This window comes from Mesoplodon mirus (assembly GCF_964341445.2).
Source record: "Mesoplodon mirus genome assembly, chromosome: 12".
Classification (NCBI taxonomy): domain Eukaryota; kingdom Metazoa; phylum Chordata; class Mammalia; order Artiodactyla; family Ziphiidae; genus Mesoplodon; species Mesoplodon mirus.
The window spans coordinates 73,761,407-73,774,649 of record NC_138988.1 but is presented as its reverse complement, the minus strand read 5'-3'; the positions used below and the strand labels follow the sequence as shown (position 1 = coordinate 73,774,649).

At 56.5% G+C, this 13,243-nt stretch overlaps 1 protein-coding gene across 2 annotated transcripts in view; it reads right to left on the bottom strand.

Moving 5' to 3' along the window:
- FOXP4 (forkhead box P4) overlaps window positions 1-12,349 on the bottom strand; it is a 51,770-nt gene extending 39,421 nt beyond the window's left edge. The window contains exon 1 of one of the 2 annotated variants that reach the window (XM_082638415.1): window positions 11,868-12,349. The gene's annotated coding sequence lies outside the window, so the exon portion shown is untranslated. The remainder of the gene's footprint in view (window positions 1-11,867) is intronic. The other variant, XM_082638416.1, reaches the window with a different exon arrangement.
- Between the last annotated feature and the right edge of the window lie 894 nt (window positions 12,350-13,243).

Sequence of the window (13,243 nt, the reverse complement as noted above, 5' to 3'; positions counted from 1 at the left end):
ATCAGCTCTTACTTGTGTCAAGGGACGTAAAGCAGAGGGCTTTTCAGAGCAATGAGCACTGGCATTTCAAGTAACTTGGGATACTTCCCAATCTGTCATCCCAAGACCCAAGGATCTCCTTCCCCATTCAGCTCAGGCCCCAAAGGCCCACTGGCTTCAGGCCACCAGGTGAGGAAGGGCTCAGGGAGGAGCCACTTTGGGCCTCAGCCTTTCTTATCGGCCCCTCATTTAGCATCCTACCTGCTGACCCTGCTCTGATCTCTTATTACCTCTGTAATTAGAACATGAGCAGTGAGGTCACCATTCTGAACCTTGGTTTCCTTGTTTACCATACGAAGCTAAGACCAATAACCCTTCCCTTCAGGGTTGCTGTGGTATCAAATAAAATACACTGCCAGAGAAGGTGTTCAGAGAAGGGTAGTTACTACAGTTATGGGGACCTAGCAAGTCCAGATCCCATCCCCTCATCCTAGCCTTATGGTTTGGCACTTGAGGAAAGTGAGACAGAATCCAAGGGTTAGAATGTCTCTAGCTCCAAAATGGGTCCCCACACCAGAGCAGGGTGATGCGAGTCACATGACTACTTGGTTCTCTGATCAGCCCGCCAGTGTCTCTCCTCAAGCAGATGGGGCTGTCAGAGTTCCAGAAAAAGCTCAAACCCTCTCCAGGCCCAGCCCTCCCTGTACTTGGGGACTCTCCCTCGTGTGGGTCAGAGGCTGGCACCCTCGGTTTTCTCCCTAAGACTCCCACTTCAGCCTGAGAGTCTCCCTAAATGATACACTAGGAGCTATCTGGTCCACCTGTAGGGACCATTCAAGGCCTCTTCTTAGCACAAAACTTCCAAGCCCAAGGAGCTAGTGCACGTGGCAGGGTGAGGACACACCTCTCAAAGGCTGCAGCAACCTCTGATTTGGAAGGGGAGCCACCATCCTGGGCTGTCTGTTCCAGGTTCTCCCCCAAGTTTTGTGTTTTTTTTTTTTTTAATTTTTTTTTTTTTTGCGGTATGCGGGCCTCTCACTGTTGTGGCCTCCCCCGTTGCGGAGCACAGGCTCCGGATGCGCAGGCCCAGCGGCCATGGCTCACGGGCCCAGCCGCTCCGCGGCATATGGGATCCTCCCAGACCGGGGCACGAATCCGTATCCCCTGCATCGGCAGGCGGACTCTCAACCACTGCGCCACCAGGGAGGCCCCTCCCCCAAGTTTTTTATTTATTTTTTTCTAAATTTATTTTTGGCTGCGTTGGGTCTTCATTGCAGTGTGCGGGCTTCTCATGGCAGTGGCTTCTCTTGCTGCGGAGCAAGGGCTCTAGGTGCGTGGGCTTCAGTAGTTGTGGCTTGTGGGCTCTAGAACACAGGTTCAGTAGTTGTGGCACACAGGCTTAGTTGCTCTGCAGCATGTGGGATCTTCCTGGACCAGGGATCGAACCTGTGTCCCCTGCATTGGCAGGCGGATTCTTAGCCACTGTGCCACCAGGGAAGTCCTCTCTCCCAGATTTAAATAACTTTATTTTCTAATCATAAAAGTAAGACATCCTGGTAGAAAAGTATGAAGAAAAAGTAAGTAGACTTATAAATACCTATAAGTCTACCAGCCAGAGATCCTTTTGGGATCCACCCCTTCCAGTCTCATCCATCTTCGCTCTCTTTGGGCATATAAACATTTAAAACGTGAGCTTGGGTTCATAATCTGTACATGGTTTGAATTTTTCTGTTTTCCCACTCACCACTTATGGTCATAACCATTTCCACATGACATCAAATATTTTAATTAACAGTTTTTAGTGGTCACAGAGTTGTTTGAATGGGCTGTGTGTTCCAGAATTTATTTAGCAAATCCCCTAAAGCTGGACATCCAGACTGCTGCCTATTTTTTCACTATGACACTGTAATAAACACCCTCATGCGAACAGAATATTCTCCATTTCTATTTGCTTAGGATACATGTTTAGGTGGAATTGCATATTTTTAAGGCTCTTGATACATTTATTCCTTAATTGATGTCCATAAAATGTGTGCTGACTTTGCCCTACCTTCAGCAATGCACCCCTGTCCCAGAGGACTCCATTCTCCTCAGCTCATTCTCCAGAGGATTCTCAGATTCTGCTTATGGTATTGAGAGCCCAACACTACCGACCCCGTCAAATCTGGGCACATAGTTGGGTGATGGGCCTCTGCCTGCAACTGACACTGGGCACAGTGGGTACTGGCATTTGGACATACAGAGGGTGATAAAACACAGCCCTTGTTTTTGGGGGGTGGGTTATAGTTTGGTGGAGAAAGACATACAGACAAACACAAGCATTTAAAAATACCCATACTGGGACTTCCCTGGTGGTTCAGTGGTTAAGACTCCGAGCTTCCACTGCAGGGGGCGTGGGCTCAATCCCCTGACAGGGAGCTAAGATCCCACATGCCATGCAGTGTGGCCAAAAATTTAAAAGAACCAAAAACATACCTAGGTTCCACTCCAAATCAATTTAATTGGATTATCTGGGATCGGCATGGATAATTTAAAAAGCTCTTCCAAGTATTCTAAACTTCAAGTACAGCCAGGGTTGAGAACCTCTGCCCTACACAACACACACAACTTTACAAATGTTAAGTAGATACTGGGGTGGGGGGGGTGGCGTGGTTGCTGGCTATGGGTGCCTAGAGGGAGTGGGGGCGCTCCGGGAAGGCTTCCTGTAGGAGGTGACTTCTGAGCTGAGTCTTATGGAAGTGAAGCCTGGGCACACAAGTTGTGAATATATTTTAATAACAACCATTCCCCTCAGGGTCCTTGAAAGTTCTTTCCCATACCCTGTCACACACAACCTGCACTCACTCTGACAGATGAAGGAACCATACTTCAAAGATGCTTAGTGATGTGTCAAGGTCACTTGGCTTCTAGGAGGTTGAGCCAAACTGAAACCCTAGAGCTCTTCTGACTCCCAAACCAGTGCTCTTCCCCAGAATTCCACCTCAGACATGGCAAGGCCCAGAGGGCGGTCACTCTGGAATTTCCCTGGAATCTGAACCTTTCCCCACCACCATCACCACACCCCAGCGCACTTTCACTGGCTCTGGCCCCAAAATGCTCCCAGCAGGCCCTAGCAAGGTGGCCTCCCTCAACACGCCTTCCAAGTACCATGACCAAAAGGAAGAATTAACTAAAAGAAAAAAAAAAAAAGAAAAAAGAGAACCAAAGATCCCACTCCATCTCATTAAGAAAGTAAACATAAGAGCCATCTAAGTGTCTAATTAAGCTTCTAATTAGTCCCTGCTTGTTACTAATGCAAATTAGATTACTCCGCTTAACTACAGCATGTCCACAACACCCTTGTTAATTGCGGCCTTTTGAAATTAAATTACTCCCTAATTAGCATATCAAAGCCATTGATTCGGAGCTGGGAAAGATGAGGGCAAAAGGAGCCGAATGCCAAGTTTGGTTAATCAGAGACGGCTAATTAAATAGTGCCGTCTTTCGTGGGGGGCCTGCTGGTTAAGAGGTGGGGTACTCATCCAGGGCCCAAGTGGCCATCTGGAGCCTGGTTCTGGTAGTGCCCTTGGCACCAGGGGGCTCCAGCTGGCCTGGGACAGCCCAGTAGTCTGGCCTTCTCTGGGGCCCTGGCTGCTCTGCCCAGCCCGCCTCTGACATGCCCTGGCCCCTCCCTTTGTCTCTCCTGATGATATCTAGGGGTGGCATTCACAGGGATCTTGGGTACCAACTCAGGGGCATCCAAAAAACACACCCATGTTCGAATGTGCAAGATTCAGCATCCTTCCACATCTCTCTCCCTGTTCCAAGATGAATTCTGGAAAGGTGACTGCTCCCAGTGCTTCTCTAATCCCCACCTGTGGTTCCATTCTCGGAAGAGTCTCCTGATCCCCAACAAAAAGTACATAAATTTCGGGGGGGGGGCAGGTAAGAGGGTGATGACTTTCATAAAGGGGCTCACCTGGGCAGGCGTGAGCTGATTTCAGCTTGGAACAGACCCCTCAAGACACAAGATCCTGTAATTCCCTCCGTGGTAGAAGGAAGGGGAAAAAAAATCACCCACCACCATCAGTTCTTATGCAGCTGTGCAAGAATTAGATTTGGGTCAGGGTGTCGTTAAAGGTCTTCTCTGAGCTCTTGTACAGGCCCTGCAAAGCCTCTCAGACACCTGCCCCTCCCAGCTCTTCCTAGAATACTGAGGATGGGCAAAATCTCCATGAAAAAGTTGCTAACTGAAATGCCCTCAGGGGCTAGGCCGGTCCCCAAGGGGGCCAAGTGGGAAGTGGAGGGTACTCAATCCCAGTCTATCTTTACCCCACAGAAATGCAGGCTCTGTGTTTGATAGGGTTTGGGTTTTTCAAAAGCAGCCAAGTGGGGATATTTATGTGAAGTTTACCACCGTAATAAACTTTGTGTGAGCCAACAAAACACATAAGGGGTGAAGTTGGTCCATTTGTGACCTCAGCCCTTATGGCCAGCATTCTAGACAGGCAGGTTCCAGTCAGCTGTGTGACCCTGGACAAGTTACATCACCTCTCTGGGCCTGGGGACCTCACCTGTCAAACAAGAGCAAGGAGGTATGTGAAATGGCAAAGCACAGCTCCTCAGTCAGGGTCTGGTGACCATCTAGTTCTACTCTGTACCTGCCATAATCCCTTCCCAGACTTCGGATGTCTTCTAGAACCTTCTTCCATGCAGAAGGCAGAGTCTGGGCTTCCAGGTGTCCTTGGAAATGCTGAGGGCTTGTTCCTACAAATGCCTGACTTGGCAGCTGGGCAGCTAGGAGGTACACACCTATGCTCTCTGCCCTACATTTAACAGATTAGCCCTGGTGGGTGCAACAGATCTTAAATGCCTCTTCTAAAAACGACAGAACTTTCACAAGAACAAAATCTTGATGACTGACAGGTCCCTAGCCTGGTCCTTCAGTGTCCCCCTCCCCCAACTTGGGTGTGTATATGTGTGTGTCTGTGTATGTGACTCTGTCCACAGCTCTCCTCCCCCCAGTTCTCCTCTCCAAGTTTCTCACCAGCAGCCCTCGCAGCACAGAGTCAGGGTCATGGCCAAATTCCCAAAGGGTTTGGTTTTGCTGATTTACGTACGGAAGGATCAACCAGGGCCCAGGGGAGAGGAAGCCCCTGCCCCCACCCCCCAGTGCCCAGCTCAAAAGGGTGAATCTCAGGCAGTGCCCAGTCCATGGGTATTCATCCAAACTAATTGGTCTAAAGGGCCCATAGCAGTGGTTTTATTTTAGAAAACAAGCGAAATTTAAAGCAAAGCAGAAAAAGATAAATGGGGAAGGGGTGAGGCTGTCCTGGTGTGAGGGGGAGGGCGGAACGGTGGCACAAGCGGGCCAAGCTGCAGCCCGCCTCGCTGAGCTCTCTCTCCCAACGAGATTCAATTAATTGATAACAAGAGGCATCAAATTAATTTCTGGAGGATGTGAGATTCTGATGAGGGGAAATCTCGTAGATGGGGATCGGGTGGGAGGCGGCGGGCAGCGCCCCCTCTAATCAGGCTCCGCTGCCTAATTGGGGAGGAGGAGACTTGCCTGGACCGCAGGGTCGTCTGCCCCACGCTCCACAGCGCCCCTTTCGGGCAGGACACGAGGAGGCAGTGAGCTCCGGATGCGTGGAACAAAGGGGGCCGGTCTCCTCTCACCCAACGCCCAACTCCCTCCTCCCCGCCACCAGCCCACAGCTGCGGGGAAGGGCGGGGGCAGGGAGAGGCGAGTGTGGGTGCTCCCTCACCAACTGCACAGTTATGAAAACCAGGGCCCAGAGAGAAGACTGTCATGCCTAAGGTCACAGAGGGAATGAGGACGCTGGTAGCAGTGCGCTTACTGGTGCCCTCAGGGGTGAGTCCCAGACCCGTGAGTCCCAGACCCGCGTGTCCCAGACGGGTGAAGTCATCCCCAAGCTCAAGGAGGTCGGCACACAGCGTGGGAGACCCTCCCTGTAGCTAAAAGATAGAGGCCACCCGCCCCCTCTTCCAGAGTTCCCTGGACCCCCAGACCCCAGCATCTTAGGGCCGAAGACACCGGGCGCGCGAGCTTCCCGCCCCTCGCAAAGATGTGCTCAGGGTAACACTGGTCCGGCTAGCAACCCAGAGGGAGTGCCCCCAGCTGGGGGGCGAGGACCGGGAGCCCTGGCTCTCCTGAGAACCCTGGAGGCTTCCTAAAGGAAGGATTCTCCCAAGTGGACCAACTGTGCACCCTCAATATCCGACCTTCACAAGTGCCTCTGTGCCTCCGGCTCCAACCCAGAGATGTGGAAGCCTCCAGAAGCACTGCGCCCAAGCACTTAACAGTAGCCGCCTCTCCCTCGGCCTCCTGCAGATCCTGAGTTCCCACCTCTCCCCCAAATTCTCCTCAGCTGCGCCCACCCTTTTCTTTCAGGGTGTGATACACATCTGCCCAAAGAACCCCGTGAAGGAGTGAAAAGAGAAAGTATATGCTACCCTCTTTTGGACCAACTTCTTTCGGCCTGGGTCTCCTGGAAGCCTGAGCTCCAGAGCTGGGGAAAGGAATCCCAGGGAGCCCGCCCTCCAGCACGCCGGGTTGAAGAAACAAGAACAGAAGCCCCTTCACCAGCCCACGGGCCAGTTTCCCTTCACACAGCTCAGCCCTCCTGAAGGCTCTCAGGGCCAGCACCTGCATCCTGTGCCCGCTGCGGAGTGTGAGGACCGGAGCCTGCCTCCAATCACCAGAACTTGCGGGAAAGATCCTCACTGGGGCACTTGCTCCATTTCTGATTTTCCAAGTTGTAAGCGAGCCACCTCTTATTAAACCTCTTCACCTAGGCTCCTGTGGGCCACTGCACACAGCGATGGCTCCACAATATCTGTGGAATGGAGAGGAGGAGTCCCGGTCTCCATGCCCGGACCCACCCTGCCCTCCTGTTGCCACCATTTGTCCCTCCCTCGTTGCCGGTGGGAATCCTGGGTAATTGCCACCCGCTGACCCTGCCTACCTTGAACAAATGCAGAGGGTCACTAGTCTACACACCTCACTTTGTTACTGTCTGAGGAAAAACCATCTCACCTCCCCCCCCTCCCATTTGCACCGTAGCCCAGGTCAGGTGCCATCAGAAACTCCAAGTAGGGGAGAGGACTTTCCCCATGCCCTGCACCACCAACGACTCCACGCACCCTCAGGTCCCAGCTTGGGAGGCTTCAGCTGGGCAGAGGACGGGGCCTGGGGAGGTGGGCAGAGCTGCTGGGATTTTGGGGAACAGGCTGCATGGCTATGACCAGGGCTGGGGAGAAGAAAGGCACCGGGCTGCACTGGAGCAAGGGACAGCCAGGTAAAGATCCCGGGAGGAGTCATCCTGGGACAAGGAACAAAGGAAGGAAGGGCATGAGCCTGGCCCAGGCTTGAATGGCTCACTCCTTTGAGGGACCAGATGCTTTGACTCTACGGCTCAGCGCCCTGTGGCCTTGTCCAAATGGGCACCTTTTGTGCTAGGAGCTTGATTTCCAGCTCAGGCAGGCATGCCCCGAGTCCAGGCTCTGCCCAGGGCCCACGAAACGCCATCTCACAAGGCCACTGCGTCTGCACGCCTCAGCGTTTGGAGTGGAGGGTTCCTGCTGTAATCCCAGCAGGGCAGAACTGGCCGTGGGTGAAGGTGTGCATTTCCATGGAGAATCCAGGAAGGCAATGTTGAAAGAGGCAGAAACTTCGCACTCAAGGGAAGTTTCTTTTTGCTTCTTTAAGCTGGTCCATCCAGGAGTAGGTCCCAGATTGATCTGAGACTGCCTGCCAAGCTTGTCTTCCATAACGCTGCATAAGCCAGGGTTCCAAACCATACAAAGTCTCCCTTTTTGGAGAAAGGTGGTGCCAGCCATTTTTCCTCCTCTGTGTTCTAGGGAATTATCCCTCCCAGTTTTGTTTCCATGAGCACCTTAGGATGCTGGGGGAGGGGGGATGACTGGACCTTCCAGGGTCACGTGCACGTGGGAAATGTCAAGTTCTGAGCCCAGACCTTCCCTTAAAGGGAAGACAGGAGGAGGAAACCCAGCCTTCTCGTTGGAGGACTGAGGGGGGACGCAGGCCTGAGCTTTTTGAAGGAGGGATGGGGAGTGGCAGGCCCTCCCATCCCCTCCTTTCTCCCTTCCCCACAGCAGAGGCTCAAGCCCCACCGGTTACACTGGGAGTCCTAGGAGCCCCACATGTTAGTCCCAGCCCTACCACTAACTAACTGTGTGACCTCAGACAAGTTGCTGCTTCTCTCTGGGCTTCATTTTCCAACCCCCTAAAATGGAGATTAATTTCCAGTATTCAGTCCAGCATGTGGCCTGGCAATGCTGGGAATCTAATAATAAAAGCTACCCCTTGGTCAGCACTACCCTGTGCCACTCACTATGCTAGGTTCTTTACATCTGCTCTTCCACCCTACTCCCAAACAGGCTCTAAACGGCTATCATTGACCTACTTTACACGTAAGAAAACTGAGGTTCCAAGAGCTTAACTAAGTTCTCCAGAGACCCATCACCATTGGCAAGTTCCAAAGGCTTTTCGCCTGTGACCCTGTGACCCATGTTCTGCCCTGGGGAGGCCTGAGTTCCTTGCCCTGGGTTCCAGAGTTCTGGAACCAAGTCATAGGAAGTCATTTCAGCCATCGGAGCCTCAGAATCCTGTCAAAAACAGTGCCTGCCCTGCCTTGGTCTGGGAAGCTGGGAGATTTTGAAAGGAAACTGTGCAGAGCTCCTTGGATGGAAGAAATTATTACTTTGCACAGTTTGGGTTACTAGAAAAGTAAAGACATTGTGCCTGCTTGGGATGGGCATGGAGGGGTTTGCATTTCAGCTGGAGAGACAGGAAAGCCACCAAGGCAGTGGGGCAGCAAAGGATTAGGATGGAGGGAAGGAGGGTGCAGCTACTCCAGGTGTGGAAGATCAGGGAAGCCTTCTTGGGGAGATGGCCCTTCCCCCCTTGCACCTCACACCCTTCCTCTGAAACAGACACCCTGCTCCCACCCTCCTCTCTCTAGTGTGATATCTTATCTGCCTCTCCTACCCTGACACTGTGCAGACCCCAGCCTTCACTGCTTGGGCACACCAGTGCCCAGCCTGGGACCTGCCCAGACAGAGTAGGGGCTCAGCAAACCTTTGGGGAATTAATGGATTAAAGGATCCCCCCTCCTTTCCTGCCCCTAAGGAAGAGGTGTGTTTGGAGTAGGGGCCCAGCAGGATATGCACATTCCTGGCAAGAAGGGATCTACCTGCCAGCAGCCAGAAAGGAAGTTTCTGGCTAAAGGCACAGGAAAGGAGGTGGGGTAGGGATATCTAGGTGTGAGAAGTGTACCTACACAGAAAGGGACAGGGACAGGTCCTTTTTCAAGTTAGGCCCAACCTGCCCTCCCCCCACCCCCCAGCACTGGTGTCAGGCCTTTCTCCCCGCAGGGCTCACGGGTTCACCAACTCCATAACTCCTGCAAAACCTGCCCAGAACCGGGAGAAGGACAGAAAACCCCACCCAGGGGCCCAGCACTTAGTGCCAGAAGAGAAGGTCCCCATGGTCCCCCCAGTTTAGTGCCAAGGCTGGGATGGGGCTAAGGTAGTGGGGGCGGGGATCCAGGAGAGATTCACATCTTACAGGGGTCCTGAGCTGGCGGGGAGCACTCTCTACAGCCACCTCCTCCCCATGCCACGTTGCCCCACTGATGAGAGGGGGAGTGACGCCAAATGGGGAGCCCCACGAGACATAGCCCTGCTTTTGAGAGGCTCAGATCTAAGGGTGCCAGAGTGAGCAAGCTGTCCAGGTGCCCACAGCACAGTCTCAGGGCCCTCCCTCCCTCCTGCCAGGTGACAAAGAGCCCCAGAACCCAGGCAAGACAAAGTTAAAACAAAAATAAAAACAAAATAAGCCTGCAGATTTCCCATCTCCTGAAGCGGTTTTCTGCCAGGTTGGGCAGGGGTTGTCTGGGGCAGGGGCTGTCTGAGGTGGGTGGCTCTCCTTAGGGCAGCTGGGGCCTGGCCAGCTTGTTGGGCCTTCGGCCCCTGCACCCACCCGCTAGCTCACCAGGAGGATCATCGGCTTGAAATGCCCAGCGCCAGCAGCGCTCAGTCCCAGAAGTGAGCTTCTGGGTTCAAATTCCTGGTGTCGAGGTCTCCATTACCCACTGTGCTCCACAATGGGACTGGTCAGACCTTCCCGTGGCTACAGGCGGTACAGATGATCCCACAGCTCCTTCCTTCTGGGCGGGAGAAGGGGGCACCCAGGTGGGCCTCCAGCTCCGACCCTAGCTGCCTCTCAAACTGCGCTCCCAAGGCCCTCAATCCCAGACCCAACACGGTTCGCCCTAGGACAATCCAGGCGTGTGCTTTAACACGGGATGAAGATGCTGAAGTTCAAGTGAAAACCCGCATTGGCCAAAATGCTCCTGGGCTTTCTCAGCAACCACGGGGATGACAGCTTCAGACTTGGGTTTTCTCCTCCGGGCACCCCACCTCCAACCCCTGCTCCAGGCTCCGAGGTCAATCAGCAGGGAGACCCGGCGCTGGGGTGCGAGACACGCGGTGATCTCCAGACGCCTTAAACCCCAGGCACGGAGTGAGCGAAGAAATCAGTCAGGCGGGGGATGGCAAGAGAGGCCGGCGGTGCAAAGGGACGAGCCGGGTGTTCTAAGGGCTCAGGGTCTCCGCGTTCCCGTATCCTCTTCCCCTAACCTAGACAGTCCGGGTGAGACGCCGATGTGTTCACGAGGTCGCCCCAGTTGGAAAGAAAGAATCCGCAGCCGTCAGGGCCTCTGACTCAGAATCCGCCTCCCGCGAAATCGCATGGTCCTTTGCCGGGGACGCCGGGACCCCAGGTCGCTCAGGGCGCCCCGCATTCTAGCGCCTCGAGCTGTAGCTGGGCTCAGCTCAAGTTAGCTTGGCGTTGATGGGGAGCGCAAGACTCGAGCACTGCCGAGGTGACCGCCTCTCAAAGAGAGGTGTCTGCCAGGGGGCTGTCCAGGGGAGAGGCCACAGTCCTGGATCTGAGGGGGGGGTCTTGCTTAGTTATCCCGGGGCACTCTTCCCTGGCGGCCTCCGAACCCTGCTGCCGCCCTCTCTCCCCACTACACGGTGAGGCGGGGCTCTCCCCAAATGCGGTGAATGAAGATATCGGCCGGGTCAACCCCCCGACCCGCCAGCACCGGCGCACAAAATCACAAGGGGCCGTTTCCAGACGCTCTCAAGTCCCCAAGAAGTTTTCCGCTCTATCTCCCAGCCGACCCAGGTATGGCGGAAAAGCGTTGACTGGCCCCGGAACCTCCGAGGTGCGACCCCAGCAAACCAAGTCCCCTCCTCACCTAAGGCGACGCGTTGGATAGGATCCCGGTGCCCCCCCCATCTATCTGCCTCCGGCGCGTCCTGGGGAGTCCTGGACAGACAGGGGTTGGGGGAGCCCACTTCACCACTTCCCTCCCCGGCTCAGGAAAGTCCGGGCTGGGAAGTACTCTTTGTCTGACTCGAGGCGGGGGGGTGGTCGCGCCCCCAGACACCCCATTCCCCGCGGCCAGGCCGGGAGGAGGCCGGTCCTAGATTCTTGGGGGGAGGGCGGGCCTTAGTAGCCTTTCCAGCCCCCCCCAACCCCTGCCGACCTCCTCTGCCCGCCCCCCCGGCGCCGCGCCGTAGCCCCCACCTGTTCCCCAGGCAGCTCCGGGCCGCGGGGGCCTGAGCCGGGGCGGCGTGGGTGTCGCGGCTGCGCTGGGTCAGGGCGCCGCAGCCGGCCCCGGCTGGAACAAAGTGCGCCGGCCTGGGCCCGGCTCCTCCCGGCGCGTCTCCCGCGGGCAGTTTGCAAACACAAAGTGAGCCAGTGAGCGGGCGAGAGAGTGCGCGAGCGAGGGAGTTGATCTGGTCGCCGGCCCAGCCCCCACCCGCGTCCCCGAGCTCGGCCAGCCACCTACCTGTCCGGCCCGGCCGCTCCGTGCGGGCTCCGGCCCGTCAGCCCGCGCGGGGCATGGGGCTCGCTCCGGTCGCCGCCCGGGCCCGCCGCCGCCCGCTGGGACTGCCCCTCCGCGCCGCTCGGCGCCGCGCAGCTCCCGGGCGTCCTCCCTCCGCGCCGCGCCGGCCGGCCGCCGCGCGCCCTACCCTCGCCGGGGCATCGCACTTTGGGGGCAGCTCGGCTTGCTCCGGCTGTGCTCCTCCTTCCCGATGCTCCCGCGACGCTTGTTCGCTCGCTCGGGCGCCGGGGCTCCGGGACCCCGGCGTCCCCGCCCCCGGCCCAGCCCTGGTTCCGGCCCGGGCTCCTCCCCGCTGCGCCGCCGCCGCCTGCGCCGCGCCCTCCTCGCGGGCTGGGGGCTACGTCCCGGTCGCCGGCCGCACAGTCCGGTCCGCAGGGGCGGCCGGCTCCGGACTCCGAGGGGCTGCGACTGAGCCCGGGCAGCGAGTGGCTGCGTGCGGGCGGCGCGCGGGCGGGGCGGGAGGGGGCGGGGAGGAGGGGGAAGGAGGGAGCGCGCGGAGAGCGAAGGAGGAGGGAGCGAGCGAGCAGCGGAGGGAGGGAGACCAACTTCTAGCGCTACCATAATTCACCTAAAGCAGGTGCAGCAACTTTCACCCTGCCCGACAGCCAAGTCGTGAGCGAGAGGAGACCACGTGGACCAAACTTTAGGGGAAGGAAAAGTGGGGATCTGGGGAGAAGACGTAGGGCTGCGATCCTGTAAAAAGGGGGGGGGGGTAGGCGGAGAGACCCCAGGGGCTCACCCTGGCCTTGCGAATCCCTTGGCGCGCTTTGCAAACTCCAGCTTTTCCCTGGAGTCTGGAGGTACGGCCAAGCCCTGCTCACACACGGTTCATTGGTTCCCGGCGGGCTGCGCCCTATGCAGGGAGTGGCCGGGGGGCCCAGAGCCCGGAGCCGGTGTCCTTCCTCCTCTCCCTTCTGCGCCCCACTGCGTGGGGCTGGGGGTGGGCTTTTGAACCGGGGGTGGGGGAGGTGGGAAGGCTCCTTCTGGGCTTTGTGAACGGTCACCCCGGGCGCGCGCCGCCTCCCTCTCCGGAAGGGGAATTTCCCATAAAGTGCTCTGCGAACCGGTGAAGAAAGGGCCCAAAGCCGGACCCACGCGGGCAGAGCGGAGTGCAAAGTAGAAGCAATTATCCGGACAAATTAGATTGTAAACAAAACTCAAAGTCTTTTGCCTGAGGGCGGGGTAGGGTGCGGGGAGGAATCGGAGGGATTGTGGCGGTAGCCAAGGTGTGTATTTGGGTTGGGAGGGGGAAGTCTGGATGAGGAAAGGCCCCAGATCCAAGAGGGAGGGCTGTGCTGGTAGCAGGCACCCCATTCAGA